General features: G+C 40.4%; 1 long non-coding RNA gene across 1 annotated transcript; it reads left to right on the top strand.

Moving 5' to 3' along the window:
* Positions 1–392: 392 nt before the first annotated feature.
* Positions 393–16799, top strand: LOC135406580 (uncharacterized). Its single transcript, XR_010426352.1, has 4 exons — positions 393–577; positions 6104–6309; positions 15317–15385; positions 16313–16799. It is a non-coding gene; the product is annotated as an uncharacterized LOC135406580 (long non-coding RNA).
* Positions 16800–20772: the final 3973 nt, after the last annotated feature.

The following is a 20772-nucleotide window of genomic DNA, read 5'->3' as shown; positions in this document are numbered from 1 at the left end:
TATGCAAGGACTACTCCTGCCCTGGTCAGACATTTGCTCCATGTTTTCCTCCCATCAGAAGGCAAAAGATGAGAACACATTTCATATTCCCCTCTCTTAAAGGGTCCCTGCTGCTTAAAAATTCATGTTAATTCTGTCTCAGAGAAGAAGCTGTTACTGGTTATTACTTCTTACTAGTAATAGAAACCTGATTGGGCAGCTCCATAAGGAGAAAATGTATTTCCCAGCTGTTCTTTATTTATGTGCTTTCCACCAGGAAGCCTCCAGTGTTTGGGACTGATGCTTCCTGACATTAAAATGTTTCTGATACCAAATAGCACCAAGGAAAAATTTTAGGAGGCATTTTTTTTCCAAGTTTTCTATTTTGGTTCCACTTCAGAGGTCACCTTGCGGATCCCAAGCGCAGGGCTGCGGCAGGACAGCAGAGGGAGATAGTGCTCAAAGGAGGGGGGAAGGCACAGCCTTCCTCCGGGGCACCCATGGCCAGGAACAGCAGCCCAACAGCTGCCGTCCATCAGAAACAAGCAGTAATTACATTTCGATGACTTTGCTCTCCCGTGGATGAGCACTGGTGTGGGTAAGTGTCAGCACGTTGCCTCCCTGCCCTTCCCCGTTGGCCAAGAGCAGCAGTGGCCTCCTGAAACGGGTCCCCGTAACTTTGCCGGGTGTCCTGGCAGCGATCCATTCTCCTCGTTGGTGATTCCTCTCAGGCAGTGACCTTGCTGGGTTACAGCAGCATGCTGTACCGACTTTATTAAGGCGTGCCCTTTATTGAGGGTGTGTTTAGTGCATGTGTTGGGTCTCTAATTAAAATGCTAAAATATGGTTCCAGGAGAAAGTTTAACAGATTATTATCTTTCCTGCACAGAAGGAAGAGAGTGCTAGGACATATCTGTTTAAAGTGACTGTGCAAATGACATTTTGATGTTCCATATTTATTGTACTCTCCCCCAGTAACTTGCATATAAAGGGCTGGATTATACCAGCTTGCCCCAGGAAGAAGTCAGAGAATGAACCTGAGTCATGACCAGTCTCTCTGGCCACTCAGCCTTCCCTCAGCACAGAATCACACAGAATCATTTAGTTTGGAAAAGACCTCCAGGATCATCGAGCCCAACCTTTTCCCCTGCTTCACGTGGCTGGGATGCCATTTTGATCAGGATAACATCAAAGTCTTATTCTTCCATGCTGAGCTATGTGTCAGTGTAGTGTGACTCTTAGTCCCTTTTTTTCAAGTAAGCCAGAGAAGGATCGATAACATCTCATCTGGAATCCAAGGTCTAGTTATAATTCACCTGTCCCACTACAAGTTTCACTGAAGCATGTTGTTAGTGATGTAAGACCACCTCCTGCTCCTTCCACTGCAGTGCCTGGCAGTGTTTGTCACCAGAACTAATTTGAGTCTCCCTACAGAATTTGTTCTGGTTTGGTTTTTTTCTTTTTTAAGTTCCTTATGGAGATTTTCAGGAAAAAAATAAAAATCAAATAGGTCCTGTAAATTTTAATCTGAGTGCAATTATAGAGTCCCAGGCAGCTGACTGGTCAGAAGAGGGCTGTGGCAGGGTTATTGATGGTACAAAATGTCTCATTGTCTCTCTGAAGCTGTCTGTGTTGGTGGCAGTTGTTTTGGCAGAGCTAAAAGTCTTTTTATTCAGTGGGTATCCCCACCAAGGCCACGAATTGGGAGCCCTGTGCTGTGGTGCTGACTTGTGTGCTGCTGTGCTCCATGCAAGAGGGACATGGGGAACAAGAAGGTTTAAGTGAGGATTATGAAGTCCTGGTGGGGATGGATGCCACTGGGCAAGAGCTGCTCCTGTTCCTCATGTTACCAACACTTTAAAGGTCAGAGTGATAGACACAAAAAATAGTAACCTGTTTGGTCGGTTGCCTAACTATCCCTCAGCAATATTTTTTCCCTTTTCTTCTCCCTCCAGTCACATAAACACTGCAAAACCAGCCTTGCCCTATCTTATTGTCATAGCTTCTAGTGTGATGTTTCCATCCGATGATAAATCACACCCCGTACTGGGATGTCTGGGCCCTGGCAGTGCCCTGGCAATGCCCCCTCGCTGGGGCTCAGGGCCAGCTTGGAGCTGGAGTGTCCCTGTCCCACTGGGGCTGTGAAGGCATCCCCAGATGCTGGGAGTCTTGGGGCAGCCCCTGGAGCACAGTGTGGGGGCAGGTTTTCCACAGCTCAAGGGCCACACACTGCAGTGCTGGCTCAGGGGAAAAAAGTGCCCAAACCCTCCGGCTCCTGACAGGCACGATGGAGCTGCTTGCAAATTATGAAGATGTTAATAGGTTTGGGCTTTCCAAGATTTTCTGTGGGCTTAAATATTTGTATTTAAAGAATCCAGTGTACGTGGCTGAAGCCAAGTCATAATCCCTGGCAGGCTCAGACCCATACACCTTATGGGCTTAGCAGAAAAGACAGTAACAAAAAAAACAGTGGAAAGAAAAATATTTTTCTTTATTCCCTCCACATGTGGAGCTTCTGACAACATGGATTTGTTGTCCTGTATCATCCTTCTTTGATGTTACTCAGGCATCAGCTTTACTAAAGCTGTAGAAGTTGGAAGAATCTCTGGTTTACAGTACAAGGCCCAGTTGGATTCAGGGTGGCAATTCAGCCAAAAGACATTAATTTGAAAACAGATTCCTTTAGGAAACAGCCCCAGACGGAATCTTTTAATGAACACTATATTTTTTGCCCTCTTTCTCTTCCTCACTTTGAACAAGTTATAAAGTTCCTCTTCCTGAGAAAAAGTGTGTTGCACTAATGTTCAGCCTCAAATGACTAACCCTCTGCCTTGTGCTTTGGGAAACAGTTCCTTGGATGAACCTCCAGAATTTTAGACCTTACGTCTCTGTATTCTCCCCTGCCACTGGCACACCCCTCCCATCAGTGGCACAGGGTTCTTCTGCTGGGTTATCGAATTTCATCTCCTGTGAGAACAGGGGGAAAAAAAAAATTAATGGCACCCCTATCTACCAGCGAGTTCATCATCATCACTAAGACATTTGTCAAAGTATCTTTGAAACATTTTCTGACTCTTTCAGGTTTTGCATAGTTCATGAAGAATATTTTAAAATTTGAATACTACCTTTAGCACTCAATTTGATTATAAACTTTAAATCCTATTCCTCCAGGAGAACATTTTTTTTCCCCTATTTGTCTCCCAAAATGTGTGTGCAATGGCTGGAAAGAAAAATGTGGAAGATGAGTTATAAACTAGGCAGCAAGAAAGCAGCAACTAGGCATCAATAAGATACTACTCTAATAGCTAAATTGCTAAATGTTGTAGTTACTTAATACTCCCCAACATTAATAAAAGCTCCAACTTCCTATGCTTCTGACATACTTTTATTAAAACTTCAGAAAGCGAATTTCTACTGGGATTTTTTGCATGTGTTTCTACAGCAGGAAAAAGCCCAGCTGACCTCTGTTTAAACATCAAATTGACTTGTAGTTGGGAAAGGTTTAGTACTCCATTTTTTTTTTTAAATAATACCAGATCATTTCCCTTTGTTGAAATCTTATCTCGATATGTATGAGGTTTTTTTTTAGTGGAAATATTTATTTGAAGAAGTCAGCAAGGGCATTATTGAGTGGCAGTGGAGAAGGTTGTTTTAGTGGGGCTCCTACTTTGGCTAAAAAGATTTAGATGCGGATGCTTTTCTTAACACACAGGTTCTGGGAGTTCATTCAGCCCTGGATAATTATTCAATGGGACACATCTGGTTCTTACATAGTCAGCACTCCCACTGATTTCACTGGGACTGCTACTGCAGGATTCAGCCCCACATGAGCTAGAGAAGAGAGATGAAGCTGTTTTGCTGAGGCAGAGAACAATCACTGACAAAATAAATCCACTGAAGGAAGGAAAGAAATTATTACTGCAGTATTATGTATGTAGTTGGAAAACTACTCTAAGGTATTTCACAACTGCAAGTGGGAGAGGGCTTCAGGAGGAGCTAATATGCATGGGGAAGCAGAGTTCCTTGGATATTTTTGTCATTTAGTGGGTTGTTGGGTTTTTTTGAGTGTTTCTAACTAAGCAGGGATTTTTCTGCTTTATTTTCTTATTTTTGCTGGTGGGATTTGTGTCCCATTTGGTGTCTTTTGGGACAACTTTCTGCTAGGCCAGCTTTATCTAAACTAGCAGTTAAAAAAAACACAGTGAGAAAGTACTTTAAGATTATAGAGCAGGGAATGAAAGCTTCTCTGATGTCAAAGGAAACAGGAAAACATGTTTGGCTCTACAGCTGGGATACTGCACTTGAAGAAAAATGTGAATACATTGCATGCTTCAGAATATCACTTTTCATTAGAAACTGTGTTTTGGAATAGAACTGAGACCACTGAAACAGGAACGGTACAGGTAAATTAAAGGTTTATACAGATTATACCAACACTAATCTATTCATTAAAGAAAACTGTAATTGCAGGGGACAGCAGGCCTATAAGGAGTGTTTCAAGAGGACTGATAATTTTGAAGATTGCTACAGAAGAAAAGAGACTAAGAATGGTTTGGAGGAAAAATAGCTCTAGATGGGTGAAGCGAGCATCTGATGGTGCAAGCAGTCTGGAAAGAGGAAATACAGGTTATTGCAAATACTTAGGGATAAAGTAAAAGAAACTGCAGTTCATATGTTGAAGAAGCTCATGAGGGAAGAAAATACATGTGAGGACTCATAGCAGCTCGTGGTACTTACTGGGGGAGGGGTCAAGACATGGGGAGGAGGAAGAAAGATGAGTCTTGAGTGTGAGGAAAGCTGACAGTGGCCTAAAGCATACCAGGCAAAGCTAAAAGCTAGTACTGGACAGGGCTTTCAGTGAGAACTGGAGCTGCTGAGGGCAGGACGAGAAGGCAAGGATGCAAATTGTAGAACAAACCAGGGGTGAGGCCAATGGAAGGACCCAGGGGAAATGAGATAAAACGATAAAGGGACTTGGAGAAGAGAAATATCGTCTGAAAAGTCAGAAAATGTGGGAGAGCTTTAAGGAGATAGTGTCCTTAATTTTACTCCTACAACTCTGCAGCAAGTATTGCAAAGGGGACATACCAGAAATCTTTATTCATTGGTAATCTCTAACTGTCATAATGGTCCCTTGGAGGTTTTGGCAGACTCCAATTTAAAATAGCTCTGAGATACACTGACATTGGAAAAAAAGCAGCATAGCTTCAAGAGATCTTAAAACTGCCCTAACTCAGTGAGGAGTCTTCACCTGCAACTCAGGGTCTGGAGCTCAGCTTTGTATTTCGGTTTCTCCAAGCAGCTCCTGGTTTTATAACCTGTTAATCCAGTGATCCTCTTCCCTGAGCAATATCACCAGAGGTAACACTGGAGAGATGGGGGTGAAATGGAGGGTGATTCAGTGCTTTCCTGCCAAATGCAGGGGCTCATTACATTGATAGCTTAGTAACAGTGGAAGGCTATCTCACCTAAGTAGGGGGTTTGCCTTCTTAGTGTAATGGCTCTTTCTGGCCTGACCATTTATGAACATGAATCTGTAGTCCTCTGGTATCTGTGGCATCCTTGTGCCTGCAGATTCATAGGACAGGCTGTTTTCAGAGGCTCCAAGAGGTGGATAATTCCCACAAGAGAGTTAAATAAAAGTCCTGTTGCTTGCAGTGATGTTTGTTAGGAGGTTTTATGCATCTCAGTGAGGAGGAAGGGAACCAAATGTTGCAGGTGAAACATATTTCGAGCTCAGCTGAGTGCAGCTGTCAGCATTCTACAGGTTTGAACCCAGGCTACTGTGTGCTTCTCAGTGGTCATGTGGCAACCAGTGCTGAATGACACATGTTGGCAGATATGGTGTCATTAGGCATGACAAGAAGGGGTACTGTGTGTCTACATTTTATGAATGTTGTGTGTCCCACACTCCTTGGGAAGTGAAGTCAAGTCCTCCAAGGAACTCTGATGCTATGAGTGACTTACACGTATTTATAAACTGTTCAGAGATACAGGAGGATGATGAGGTCAGTCGTGGCTTCCAGAGTGTGCCACAGTTTGGGTATACACAGATATCCACAGAGCTCAAGGTCTCAAATTAAATAGGTAATGCTCAAAGGATCCCTTTTCTCCTGTGTTCCAGGTGTATCCAAATGCTTCCACGAGCGCTGCTTCCATTGGTCAGGAGAGCTGGATATAAAGCAAAAGGAGAAAAAAGGAAGGAAAACCAGCTGGTTATGGCTATTTAGAATATGTTTGTGCATATGTGTCTCCTTTTCCAAACACTTTGTGAAGAAATAGTCTGCAACTAAAGTCACATCAACAGTCTGATTCAGAGTGCCTATTCAGGTAACTTTTACTTACCCTGGTGAAGGATTCAGTGGGATTGTGCATGTGAGTTAACAAATTCTTTATGCAAGTACAGGAAGGAAAAAAGGAGAGAAGTAGAGCTTCAGGTCATTGCTGGTGTAAATCACATAACTCAGATGAAGTCAGTAAGAGATACCCCCTTTCACTGTTTGCAAATCTGACAATGTTTCTGAAGAACATAGGAGGTAAAAATATTAAACAAGAGAGAAACACACAAGGTTGTGGTTATGGCACATCCCTCACTGGCAGTGTATGGACAGAAAAGAGAACTGAAATGGTAACTATTCATGAATTATGTAAATGGTGGATGTTTATTTTTCTGTTTGTTACTTCATGAATTGACTGTGGAAGAGTTCACTTTTTCTCAGCTTTTCCTTGTTTTAAGTTGTTTGTCCAGTTCTTCCTGCAAATAATTCACATTTTAACTCATCTGCAAAGAGCATAGTGGAAGACTTCTGAATGGATGTGTGGGTCTTTTAGGGTCTGTGAATTGCCTTCTTTTCTTCTCTCCCATTGACTTTACAGGGATTAGATCACCAGCATGAATGATGGGTGCACATCAAAAAAATTACCATTTAATAGCCATGAGCTACACTTGCTTTTTGATTTTCATTGAAACAGATACAATTCCAGCTGGGAAATGTCAGGTTCTGAAAGGCAAAATTTTTTCCAAGAGACAAGGGCTCTGGAAGCCCTTGTCCCAGCTGAGTTCAGTGAAGTGTTAATGACGCAAGGAGGGACAGAGAAATGTTTTCGTCTCCCTAAGGAAGTGGTTCTCCATAACCAGCTTTTAATGCCAGAACCTCCTTCACTACAGTCAGTGAGATCAATAGTCAATTCAAAGGTGCAGGAAAAAAATGTGTCATTGCTAGTTTTCAATCTCACTTTAATATTTGAATTTGAGCCACTTTAAATGGTCTGCGGCTGATTTACACCCGCTGAAGTTCCAGGTAAATCAAGCAGCTGACATGGATTTGGTACATGCTCCCAAACTGGGAGCCTCTCTAAAAGCCTGGATGCAGATGTTTACAGCACTGAAGCCTCTGCTCATAGGAGGTCAGAGCCTGCCCTTTCAACAGAAACAGCTAAACCAAGAGATTATAATAAAAGCACTGGAGGCTTCTTTGAGCCAAAAGAGGGTACTTTAAAACTGTCTAAAATTTGCAGTGTGTTCTCATCAGCCCTTCTCCCACATGGAAATTGCTGTGTCTCATTATAACATTTACAGTTCTATCTGTCTAACTGGTTGTGTCAGCAGGGAAAACACCAGGCGAGCAGGCACTGGAACGCCTTCGAATGTTGACCAGGAATAGAAACACAGACACTGGTGCCTCTGGAAAGTGATGACCCAGATACTTTTTCACTATGTAATTATCAGTCAAACATATAAATGCAAGATTTATATCACCTGGATATGAATTCTTATGGCATTTACTGTCACAAATTGGGGTGATGTCGTAACACAAATGATGCAGTTACCAAGTACATTTTGACAAACCAGCATTTAACAAGTGAAGATTAATGAACTATTCCAAAACTGAACTTTTATGCATGCTGTTTATACAGAAGGAGTATTAAAAAGAAAAAAAAAATGGGCTGCCAGAGTACTGATGACATACAGAATATTGAAATAAATAGCTGATGATGCAAAAAAATGCTGAGAGAGAAGTTTATTCAAGCACTGCATCATCACATGCTCATATCATTGCTTTGGAGCTGTGTCACACCTCAGCTGCCTGTACAGTCCCCATGACTGATTCTTGCCATCGTTACTCTGGGGCTGCTGGTCCTGACTCCAGTGTATATATAACATCAGGGGGAGTTGTTCTGTCATGGTAACAGGATATTAATTGAAAACAACAGGCTCTGGATGTTTAGTTGTGAAAAAAACAATACATTCACCGACCTGAGTAGTCGATAATTGCTTTCTGTAATGTCTGTCTTCAGCAGGCCTCATTCCAAGGTGCCTGATGCAACCTAGCACTGGGAAGTGTCTCTAAAATTAATATTAAACTAATTACTTCAAAAAAACCCCAAATGAACAACCCTACATACTATAATATACCAACAAAGCAAACCTAACACAAAACATGAAGACTTCAACATTTATAGAACATCTTTGTCCCCAAAATCTCAAACTCCTTGGTAAGTGTGGTCATTCTAAACACCCTTTGTATTGGTTTTCTCTGAATACTAAACTGACAATTTTTTTCAGATTCACTACTGTGTTTGTATTGCAACAGATACTTAAAAATCACTATCTTCTGATATGTATATATTTTTATTCTCCTTCCAACACTGAAATTCCCGTACTTTGGAGGTTTATGGTTGCTGCTACTGAAGAATATTCAATATGATCTCAAAATGGCTTGGAACAGGTCGTGAGCTAGAAATCTGCACTTAGTGAAGTAAGGATATAGTTAGTGATATAGAGTTACATAAGCAGGAATTCTCCAAGGACATTTCAATGAAGGCCTCTATTGCTGTGGAAAGCTGCACAAGATTATTAATGATCACAAGTGGTCAGAATGTTTTGCACGGTCAGAAACAGGATAAAAATAACACTCAGCATTTTTATTTTAATGGTCTGCTGGTATGGAAACATGCTTCGTGTTAAGAGTGCCAAATTTACTGTAATAGATCAGAAATCTATTGATCTATTGATTCTTCTACAAGCAAGTGAAGTACAGTGTCTGGGGAACAGTGCACCCCTCACGCTGAGCTTGAGAAGCAAAGGCTTATGACAGTCTTGAGTAGACTTAAAAGCAAGAACAGGAGATTCCTGAGAGGAAGCAATTGCAGTTCTCTGTAGTGACTGAAGGGTGTGTGATAAGCAGAATCTCTCCAGAATAATAAGGGAAAGCCAGAAATGGGAATCACATTCTCGTTGGTGTGGTATTTTCCTAATCACATGCTTCTAATGAAAATTATTGTGGCAGGGTCACTGAAAATCAGGTTAACCATATGGCAGGCACAGGGGTTGCTTCGTAATGCGTGGGTTTGCTAAGGATTAGAAATCTATTAGAGAACAGATTTAGAATTCCATTGAAGAAAGTAATGAACTGCATTTCAGTGGAGAGAAAGTAATCTCAGATAAGCAGAGAGCACAGTCAGTTTGACAGTGGTGAGTGCTGAAGAGGTTCAAGAGGTGAACTAAAAGTCACGCAAAACCACTGAAGAGATAAAGTGAGGTGAAGTTCTTTTATTTGTTTATTGTGCTGTGGATTTCTTGAGGAGGAGTTCTGCAGATGAAGTGCCTGCAAGAGCAGATCTATTAAAAGCAACTCTCAAAATACTGAACAAACAGGGCTAAAGAAGCACTTAGCTAAGGAACAGATAAAAAGTGTCAAAAATCCTTGAAATGAAAAATTAGAAGCTAGTGAATTATGCTGTTTCTAAATGTTCAGTGAACTATTAGGAATGATATGTAAAATGACTCCACAGGATACAGAAAATCTTTAAAATCAGATGGGGAGATATTTTATATCTCCAAAGCCTGAAAGGAGATCAAGAGGGTATCCCAAACTTTCATTTTGCAAACCGGAATCTAACCCCCAAAACCCTAGAAGGAATTTCTGCCTGGTTATAGAGTGAACTGTTAACAAATAGTGATTCTGGTTCGATTTCCTCGTGTGTTTGGATATGATAGTTTCCTGTGAAACTGTATAAATATGTGGTGGGTTTTTTTTTAAAACAAAGAGCAGTACCACAGAAATCAGTATGCAAACAGAGCGTTACTTCAATATCACTGCCAGGCTGCCCTGGATTCCAGACTTCACGTGTCATGAGAATTTATTTTCTCTGCATAGCATGTATATTGGGCCTAAATTAGCTGTCAGCACAGGTGGATACTTCACGAGTAGTGAATTTTTACCTTTTGTTTCTCTGTGCTATGGGAAGCACTAAACTCTACGGGAGTGGTTTGCTTTCCTCTCTGCCCACCCGTCAGCGGATAAAAAAGTGAGCCATTTCTGGGTGTGCCTTTGTTTCTACCATTTCAGAGTTCACACTGCATAAAGAAAAATATGAAAGGCCGTAATATTTTGAGATATAATTTGCTGTTTATCTTGAGTGGCATCTTATAGGATGCCCTTCCATTAGTAGACCTATAAGGGGAGGATCTGCAGAGAGCAGAGGGATATCAGACTTCTCTCTAAACCAGCCAAGAGACAGTTATTGGCTCACAAACTGTCTGACCTGGGATTCAGGGGTCTTAGGACCAACTGATTTCTATGTCATCTCACACAGATCATTTAATCATTGCACATGCCTGTTCTGTGTCAATTGAATGGATCTGCAATGTGGAATTTATCCACCCTGGAGGACACATGGTAAGAAAGTATTTAATCTCAGGTTACTGAGATCAGCCACCCGCAGGCCTTCTTGCTTTGGTCTTTTCCCCCATCACTTTTTACAAGCAGTAGCTGATAATTTCTTATCCACTCTCAGGCTTTTTTACTGTTTTGGGATGGATGTTCTGGGCTTTTTTATTTTGGGGGTGTGTGCGTGGATTTGGTTTGTTAGTTGTTCTTTTTACCTTATATGTTGATGTATTATTTTCTTTCCATTCACTTTTACCATTAGTTCTTTAGAGGTGTCCTCTAATTGCATGGTCTGGCCCTGCTAAGCTGCAACTTAGAATCACTTTCAGCATTCAGTTTACAGCACTTGTGTATAAACAGTGCAGTGTTAAAATGAAATCTGCTTCTCCATGCTTGTGTCCTCCCACTGCAAAAGAATTCCTCTTCCATTTCCATTCTACAGTCTTCCTGACTAAACAGTTTTTCTCTTCCATCTCAACAACTCCATGCCTGTAACCTCACTCATATTCTTCCCACCTTGCATCCCCTTTTGAAACTTTCTACACCTTTACTCTTGACTTCTCTGGGCATGTTGATAGCAATTTATTCCAGTAAAAACTGTATGTACCTTTCCCCTTTGGAATGACCATTTGACCTTCCCACCCCATCCCAGATTGCCTTACAGTCTTTGTAAAGGTTCTGTGTCATCATCTCCCCCGATGCAGGTGCAAGTTCCTGAGTAATGCTCCTTCTCTAATCACCTCCAGTTGCCTCAATACCATCCTGTTTTGTCCTCAGTCTGTATCTATATGTTTTCCCTCCTTTACCCACTCCTTTCTCTTAGATGCTCCAGCTTTTCTCTTCGCAGTACAGTCATGGTTTGGTCTTAATAATCTTAATCAATCTTAATATCTTAATCTAAATAATCTTAATAAAAATTGCTTGTGCACCCTTGGATTCATGTGCCTTTGCATATTCCCTCTTTCTCCTTTTCAGTTCTGTGTAATTGAAGGTGTGATTTAGAACTCTGAAGGTTTCCTTTTCCAGTTATATCTCACTTTTCTTCCCCTTTTGCTCCATCAGACCTATCCCACTGAAGTTACGAAAACCTCAGAAATGGCCAGGATTGTTACTCAGGGCTTATTTGTCTTGACACATCAATCACGTTCATATTGAGTATCAAACATAGCACACCTTTCTCATGATGGCTCTCACTCTTGGCAGGGATTCCAATAAATATCTGAAATTTTGTCAGGCTTATTATCTTACCACGTTTCAAATTTTCTTTAAAATTCTTGCCCGTGAAGCCACTGGTGATCCAGGTCCCCTCTGCCATGCTGACCAGCGTTCTTCCACAGTTTTCCATATGTAGATCCATGTTAACTATTAATGTCTCTCATATTGCTCTTGTGAAAGCAACTATCTTACTCTGGATCTGTGTGTAGCCCAGTCAGGTCTTGCTCCATAATTGCTGCTTTGAGTACTACAGCAATAGTAACAACATTAATAGTAGACAGAATCCTATTGACATTCAGCACTGCAATCAGCACCTTCAAAAATGGTTATAAATAGTACAGAGAAATTATTGACAGGAAGGTCAGATGATTTCTAGGTTGTTTAAATAACAGAAAACAAAATTAAATTCCTCTTAATGAGCGTGGCTTGCATCTGATTTTCTTGGATTAAAACAGATTAACCCACTAAACAGATCCTGATTCACCTTCAGATCCTGATTCAGTTATTTCTTTTCCTGAAGCTAAAAGATGTTTAAGTCCTTTTTGTATTGATTCAGTGCTTTCTGGTCACTGTGACAAACAGGGATACAAGAAAAAGATTTGGCAAAGAAAGGGTTAGAGGACAGGTTGCAGCCACCTGATCTGAGTGTTCAATCAGAAGGATAATCAGGTATGATGAGCTGACTCTCCTTTTTACACTAATAGAAAGGGATGTGGGCTGAACTGTTAAAAACCAAGTCTTTCAGAAGAGGACTCCCAAGAGGCAAGGATGGAAATGTGTTTTTCTCTGGTGTGTGGCCAAAGATTTTAGTGTGAATATTGGATTATGCAAGCTGTTATTTATGTCTGGCAATGAAACAATCAAGACCTCCCTTACTCTTACATTTTTCTGCTGCCCCATAAAGCCAATAGCATTTGCATGTCTCTCAAAAGGTATTTAAGCCTTGCATGTATGTGCAGCATCTTCTCCATCCTTGCTTTGAAGAGCTTCACACTTCATCTAGATCCTAATTACATAGTTAAGAAAAAGTGCTATTTCTGTCGAGCCCAGTAAAACCTTTACCGAAACACTCTTCTTTAACTGTATTTCTCATGCAGCTTCTTACCTGAGCCTCACTGACTTACAAACTGGCTTTGGATGACCCCTGCTTCTTATGCAGCCATCTCCTGATCTTCCTAGTGGTTTTCTTGTCAACAGGAGCTGTTTCTTTCCCAGCTCTCAACTGTTCTGCATGTCTCAACAAGGCAATGTCGCAGACTATCTTGGCATGACAAAGTTAAAATATGATAATCTCTTTATCAAGCTTCTAATTTGCAAACCCCTGACCCAATATGTATTCATAGAATCATTTATGTTGTGGCTGAAGTGTAGGATCAGCACTTCACCTTGTTGAACCTCATACCACCACCATAACCTCATCCTCAGCCCATGGATTCAGATCCCTGTGCAAGGCCTTCCTGACGTCCAGCAGATTGACATTCCCAACCAAACTGGTTTCCTCTGCAAACTGACTGAGGGTGCACTCCATCTCCTTGTCCAGATCATTGGTAAAAATATTATACAGAACTGGCCCAAGTACAGAGCCCTGGAGAACATCACTAGAGACTCACTCCCAGCTGGATTTAACTCTATTCACCACCACTCTCTGGACCTGGCCATCTAGCTAGTTTTTTATTCATGAATTAATATTCTATGTCTCCCTATTACCTATTTACATTTTCAGTGTATATTTTTGCTTTCTAAGGTAGAGCAAACCACAACTTTAGGGATGACTGGAGCATTTGCGTGGTTACTTCCAGGGTTTTTTTTTATGGCTATTACAGTGCACTGATTATCAGAACATAATGGTGAATGGATTTTTAGTAAATTAAAAACTTCTCTATAATCCCAGATCTCAATGTGAGTGTAAGATTATGGAGATATTATCCAGGTAACAAGGGAAAAATCAAAGAGAAATTCTACCTTGAAAAGTTTCCACTGTCAAATCTCCCAAAATATATTTTCCTTGTATTTTGTTAGTCAGGTAGTCGAATTTTCCCTTTCTTGATTTCTTTTTTTTGAAGCTAACCAGAGAATCACAGGGAAACTCAAAGGACTTGGTGTTAACCTCACCCAGGGGGCTGAAGTGTCCCTCCTGGCCTCTCATATCCATCTGGTTTTGCTTTCAGGAGGGGTACAGGCAGAGGACATCTTCCCTTGTAAGAAAGGACTGACACATTTGTACCCTTACAGGTGCATTCTTCTGGTGGCCTGCAGTTCACACAAACTCTTTGCTCCCTCAGTGCAGGGAAGTTGTAGTTTCAGCATGCTTCACCGCCAGCCAGACCCCTCCAAGAAAGACCTGGCTTTATCCATACATCCTTCAAAAATATAGGCTTTGAGCTAAATGGCAGAAGGATAGTCACAGTCGCGTTAAGATGTCACTAAAAACACCCTTGAATTTCTACAAAGCCTTTTCTGAAGAGAAGGCTGTGACTCAAGGTTTATGGTATTTCTTGGCGAGACATTTGTGAAGTCTGTAAGGTCATGTAATCACAAAGTGGTGCAAATGTGAAGGCTTGACATAAGGGAAGGTGTCATTTCCACACGTAGCATCTTGCTACTGAGACAGGACTATCTGGGGATTGTACAGTTCTTCATACACTGAAAATGCACTTCAGTCTCTAATATCCATTGTTGGGTCTCCATCTCTAATGAACAGTCCCTTCAGGCAATATTTAATTGGGTAGTACAGTAATTTTGTGATCCAGATATAAATTCATTACAGACTGGATTGTGACTGACAAACTCATTTCACCTATGACCTAAACTGAATATGAACTCAACTCTTCCCAGGTAGGAAGCTGATGTATAAAATTGTTTTCAACTCACTGCCAGGGGATTTAGAGTGCACATTTTTAGTGGTTTAATCTGGGATTTAAACCTGAAACCAGTTACTAGAAGAGCTGGGCAAAACCAAGATATACAGATAAAGCATTTTTTTTTTTTTCAAAATGGGATCACTTCACAGAACTTTACTGTTACCAAAATAGTGCTTTTGATGGGACAGACAAAATGGTTAATTTTTATTTTAGCATTGAAATACATGGATGTACTATTTATCAGAAATACGTTTATATGTTATGCTCTTGACTATACATTAAAAGAACAAAAGCTAAAATAAATGTTACAGTGCTCACAACATGTATGTTTTTTGCATGTTTTGCTCTTGATTACTGATTCAGCAGTTTAAAAGATACTTTCCATAAAATGGAATACAGACAGCCCTAAAGGCAGATGTTGGTCAACTTCTTTAAAACAAATCCCTATAAATTTACCACAGCTGGAAAGAAAAGGAAATGGCTTTCTCAGACAGTTTAATATATTGAAATTAGGCAAAGCAAAAATTACATTTATGTTGTGCAGTTAACAACTTTTAATAATCATTAAAATTCTCTCTTTCTTCACAGAAATGAAGGAGTCTCTAGCTTCATGGCTGGGTGAACAAAGACCTTTCAAGAACATTTCTCTGCTCCTCTGTGAGTTTATTGTTTTAATAGATATTCCCATTGATCACTGTTTGCTTTGCATTTTTTCACTTCATATTTAAAATTGACATATATTTGAATACTTACCATTATATGGTCAGTGGAGCTATTCATTTAATAGGTCAAATAATCATTATATTTCACTGGGATGCTGGGGTTTAATTCATTTAACATTTTAATCTTCCATCAGTTTTTCTTTTAAGAGGATTTCAGTGCATATACAGGATTTGTATAAATCTGTGCAGTAAATTTATTCTTTTAACAGTTTTATTCTTTCATCAGAAATTCATTTAAATGGATTCTACTATATATCACATTCACTGCCAGTGTGGCTTTAGGTCAGGCTGTAATTGATGCAAAAGCAATGAGGTATTAAAAGAGAAAGGAAATATCTGAAATTGGAAAGGGTTCAAAAAGCATGCCATTGTAAGGCCATGACATTCCTTGGATATGATGGGGGATGGACCACTCATAAACCATTTTGGTCCAAAGCCTGGTATAGTTGCTGATCTCAGGTTTTGCTAAAGTCAGATTCTGTGCTAAGAGGGCAGTTGCTCGAAGGGCCGCATCAACCCAAGAATCACCTATCAAGGTATAAATATGGTCCCCTCTGTAGTGCTAAGTCTAGAAGTATCAAAACAGAAAAAATTGAAGAAAATGCCACCTTCTTCTTCTTCAGTTTGTTCATGCAATGCGTTTGACATATTCAGGGTTTAGGGTTTCTTTTTTTGGGATCATGTAGGCTGCCCTGTTGGTACGGGGTGCACAGAGCAGCAACTGTAATACATGCCTTTTCCCAAGCTTTAAGGTAGGTTGGTAATGACAAATACATGCAGTATATGGGTAGGCTTTTAAAAACATTCAACAAAATTAATTTGACTATGACACTTAGCTGAGATGTTACACTTGGATCTACAGGGTGTGAGTTCATGTCTCGATGCAGATCCAGCCCCACAGCTGTCTATGGGTAACCTTGCTGGCAAAAGCTTCTTGGTCATGGATGTGGGGAATCCAAAGACAATCCAAAATGCATCTGGCTATATGATACCTCCAGTGCTATTAACTACAGGAGCTGATGGAACTTTACTCCTCTGGAAACCAAGGGCTCAGGATATATGGGGTAGCCTATGGACTTCTGATAGTATTGGTGCATTCAAACAGCCAGCTTGCACAGCCCCTAAGTAAACAGAAGAATAAAACACTGTTTTAAAACTGACAATACACAGGAAAAAATTGCAAAACTTCTGAGGAAAATTGAGATAATCTGAGGAGTACGCTGGGGGGTAGAGTCTGTAAAATTTATGCGTGTGTGTAAGAAAGACTACGTGTCTTTACCCAATTAAATAATGTCAATAATTTTATTCGAAAAAATTCAAATAAAAAATAAATTGTAACATCTCTAATTTTAAAGGCAAAACATAAACCTGGATCCTTTGTTTTTATTTTAAATGTGTGGCCCTTTCATCTTAGTTAATTTTAAAATCGTTCTTTTGCAAGAATAGCCAACAGTTGGAAGGAAGTTTGGAATATAACATTTAAGCACTGATGAGAAATGTTTGATTAGATCAATGAAGAAAAATATAATGAAGGGTCTGTTGAACATGTACCGTGCTTCTGATTTTAATTCAGCAAATAACTAGCTGCAAAAATCAATGATTTACATGTAAAACTAAAATGCAGTCTTACTCAGAAATTACAGTAGTAACACATAATTGTCTTTGTTTTTTTCATGGTGACCTTTTAAATGGTATTGTGTAATTATTTCTTTTGTAAAAACATGTCTTGGGGACCCAGGCTATGGCTCAGAGCACAACTCATTTTAGGCTTATGGTTAAAAGTACAGTGAAGATAAGGTTTAGTATTGGGAGAGGCACAATGCCTAAATCTCCAGCTGAAAGAGGGTTGGCAAGAGGAGCAATATCCTGCAGAACAATTTCTCTGCTGACAGTTTTTTATCTGGGTGATGGCTTCTGAGTGTGGGCCAAGACTCAGCCCATCCTGGTGGTTGGGGTTAGGGTTAGGAGAGAGACAGTTTGCACTTTCTTCAGTCAACCTGATAATCAGTTTTTCATTTTTTTCTCTAAGAGAGGTCTATGTCTATAGGATATCCTTCCATCACATTTGAAGTTACACCCTTAGACTGATGTGATGGCTTTGTATGCTGGGGACCTAGTTCCTTCAACTTGCTGCAGTGAATTTACTTCTGACAACCAAGAAATTTGATTTTTATAATGATGCATGAATCATAGGAAAGGGTTGTCTATAATGGACTTCAGCTGAGTTAGGAGCAAGAGTGCAGTAGTTCATATTGAGAGGATTTTAAAATAGCTGCACAGTAGAGGACATACTCTTCATGGAGAAGGAGAATTTAGAGAAATTTGGGGCAGATAGGTAATAATTACACAACTTGGAGGTTTAAAAACTGCTGTTGTCTTGTTGTGGTCCATTGTGGTTCTGGGGTGGCACTTGGTTTGATATATAGAAATGCCATCGAGCCAGGAAGCTGGCTGAGAACAGAAAGATGAGGTGAAGTGCAGCATGCCCGAAACAGCTGCAGTACACTGCGCTGAATGTTTGTTAAATTGAATTATACCTTTAAATTAATTCAATTGAATGTGAGACGAATGAATTATAAATCATTCCTGGTGAGGCTATAAATATGGCTTGATAGAACCTACCACCACAAATAGGAAAAGCCTACAGTAATGTATTTGCATGTTTACATATCACTCCCCTGTGGTGGATTAGCAAGCAGAAAGAAGTCTAAAACCACAGGGGGAAGGTTTAAATAGGATGATGCAGACATTAGTGAATGATTAACTGTAATTTCACAAAGGTGGAGGGTAAGCCGTTCATTTTGCAGAATCTCACAAATGTGTTTTGAACGATTAACTAAATTTGCTTGGCAAAAGTTTAATTAAGGCTGCCACTGATTAACCACAATTGTTTGACTCAGTGTATAGGCTGGCTGCACACACTGCGTGGAAAGCACACCATTAACCGACACGAAGGTGTTCAAGGGCTCTTGGGAGTGTCTGTGCTGGCTACCCCTCTGACATCCCATCTCCGAAGAACAGAGGGAGTTACTCAGAGAACATTACACAGCTCTCCTGGAAGCCCTCTGGTAGCCTCTGACAGACTCTCCCTAATAGAGTGCCTACACATATCCAGTGTGTGCACGCAGCCAGCGCCGGGGGCCAGTGCGTGAGTGAAGAGGGTCAGATCCCTGTCCCCCTCGGTGCAGTGATGGATGCTGCCTTCAACACTCCTGGCATTTCTACAAAGCTGCAGAAACAGACTGGGTCTTGTGTCTGCAAGTGAGCTCAAGGCAGGGAATGAATGGAGCTCTCTTGTCTTCTCTTTTGCTCCTGCTTCCTCCAACACCCCTGCCCTCCCTTCCTACTTGTTGCTCTTGTTCATTATGAGCCTCAAAGTAATCTGTCCCTGGCTGGTTACAGCAATATTTTCAAATGCTGATTACTGTCTTTTATGGGCAGTACTATTTTGGCACAATTGGACACACTCGTGAGAACAAGTGACAACTGTGTCATTTAATTGCTTTTTTTTTTCCTTGTCAGAAGGAGAAAAAAATACTAGTGCTCTTCATAATAACTTATGACTAGAACTGATTAGGAAATAAGTATTTCCTGGAAAGGACTTTGAGAGGAAGCACAAATTTTCCTTTAAAAAAAGAACAAAGAATTCTTTTCATAGGTTTATCACAACCTTCTTACCTGTCTTTTTACTCCACTGTTAAACATTCTCCCAGCTTTTCATGTCATAGATTCTGGTTTCACAATGAGGCTGTGGTTGTCTTTACCCCAAGCTCCAGTGAAGAGGTGTTGATAGTCACATAATGGCAGACCAGGTGAATCTCTCTGATGGCTACTGAGTGCACCTCTTCCTTCTAAACAGCTCCATGAATGTCACTATAAAATTAGTTGGAAAAATGGTACATTTCCATGGTTGACGTAGTGACGTTTAGTTAAATGCTGTTTATTATTAATGTTCTTTATGATTAAGAAGACCTCTGTGATCTAGGCAGGATTTCTGTGGCTTCCCAAGACTTGACAAAGATGTCTTACAGAAGCAGATCCTCCTGTAACTGCATCCTCTCTGATTTTATGCCTAAATCATGCAGTTTACTAGTGTTCCATCCATTGGTTTGGTGTTCCTCAATATACCTTGAATGCTTGATATTTTGGAGATACTTAGTATTTTATTTATATCTCTCCTATACTGTGATGTTTGCAGAGTCATAGTGTTATTCAAGCAGTAATTTTGCATGTTTCAGAAATTCTAGCATTACTTCATTAGCAGTTTCTATGAATGCTCAGTTCCAAAAATATCCGTTACCTTGTTTAGAGTGATTTTCAAGCTAACACACAAATTCACTAAAAGGCAAACTCATTTTATTATTCTGTTGAGAAAGCCATGTGTTGCTCTATATTTGCACCCAAGGCCTAAATTTAATTTCTAATATACCAAGTATGATATTTCTATTCTTCTATTAGCAAGTTTTAAAAACTATCTAATGTTTAGCCTGCTTGCTTTCTGCTTGTATACCTCTAAATCATTATTTCATACAGCAGTACAAGAAACAACACACAGTCATGTATACAAAAAGTTTAAAAAAAAAAAAAAGGATGGGAAACCATGAATCATCTTTGGATCAGGTTATTAAAAGAGTTCATATCAATCTGCTTCCATGCTTTATTTGTCCTTTGAATATTCATAAATAATTAGCTTATCTTCTTCTATCAGTGTCCAAAATAAAGGACTAATGATGTCAGGACGGCTTGCTTTGACATTTATGAAATATGCTATGATCTACCTGTAACTGATTGTAGGGCTTGCTGGAAGAGCATATTTTTAGATTGCTTCATTTTCTGTTATCAGAAAATCTGTCAGCCTTAGCTGGAAGGCTTTAGCAGTTCCCCTACTTCAAGGAGGCCTCTACGTGTCGTGCCCTTGAGAAGCATCTGTTGTTTAATTTTGTGAACTGATGTTCAGGTTAAACTGCAGAAGATTATCCAGGTCCTCCACCTTTTTTTTTTGTTCCCCCTCCTGTTCTTCTGAGCCCCCAGGGGCACACAGGGAGCTAAGTGATGTCTCTGGGACAGACATCACAGCCTGTCATCTGGGTTCCCAAGGAGGGCCTTGGGACCAGGGTGAGGAGAGAAGCAGAGGGAAAGCAGGTTGTTGCCAGCAACCCCCTATTCTCTGACCTTCTCAGGCTCAAGGTAACCCATTCCCTTGCCTCTTGAGGCATCAGCTTTGAAGTGAGCTTTCCTTCCCTCCCAGAGGCAGGGTTTAGACCCCTCCCTGTTTCTCCTACATGATCCCTTGGATTACTGTCTTTATTGATAACATCACGC

The sequence above is a fragment of the Pseudopipra pipra genome, chromosome 2, assembly GCF_036250125.1.
Source record: "Pseudopipra pipra isolate bDixPip1 chromosome 2, bDixPip1.hap1, whole genome shotgun sequence".
Taxonomy (NCBI): Eukaryota; Metazoa; Chordata; class Aves; order Passeriformes; family Pipridae; genus Pseudopipra; species Pseudopipra pipra.
Note: the sequence above shows the minus strand (reverse complement) of the source record. Positions and strands in the feature narration are given on the sequence as shown.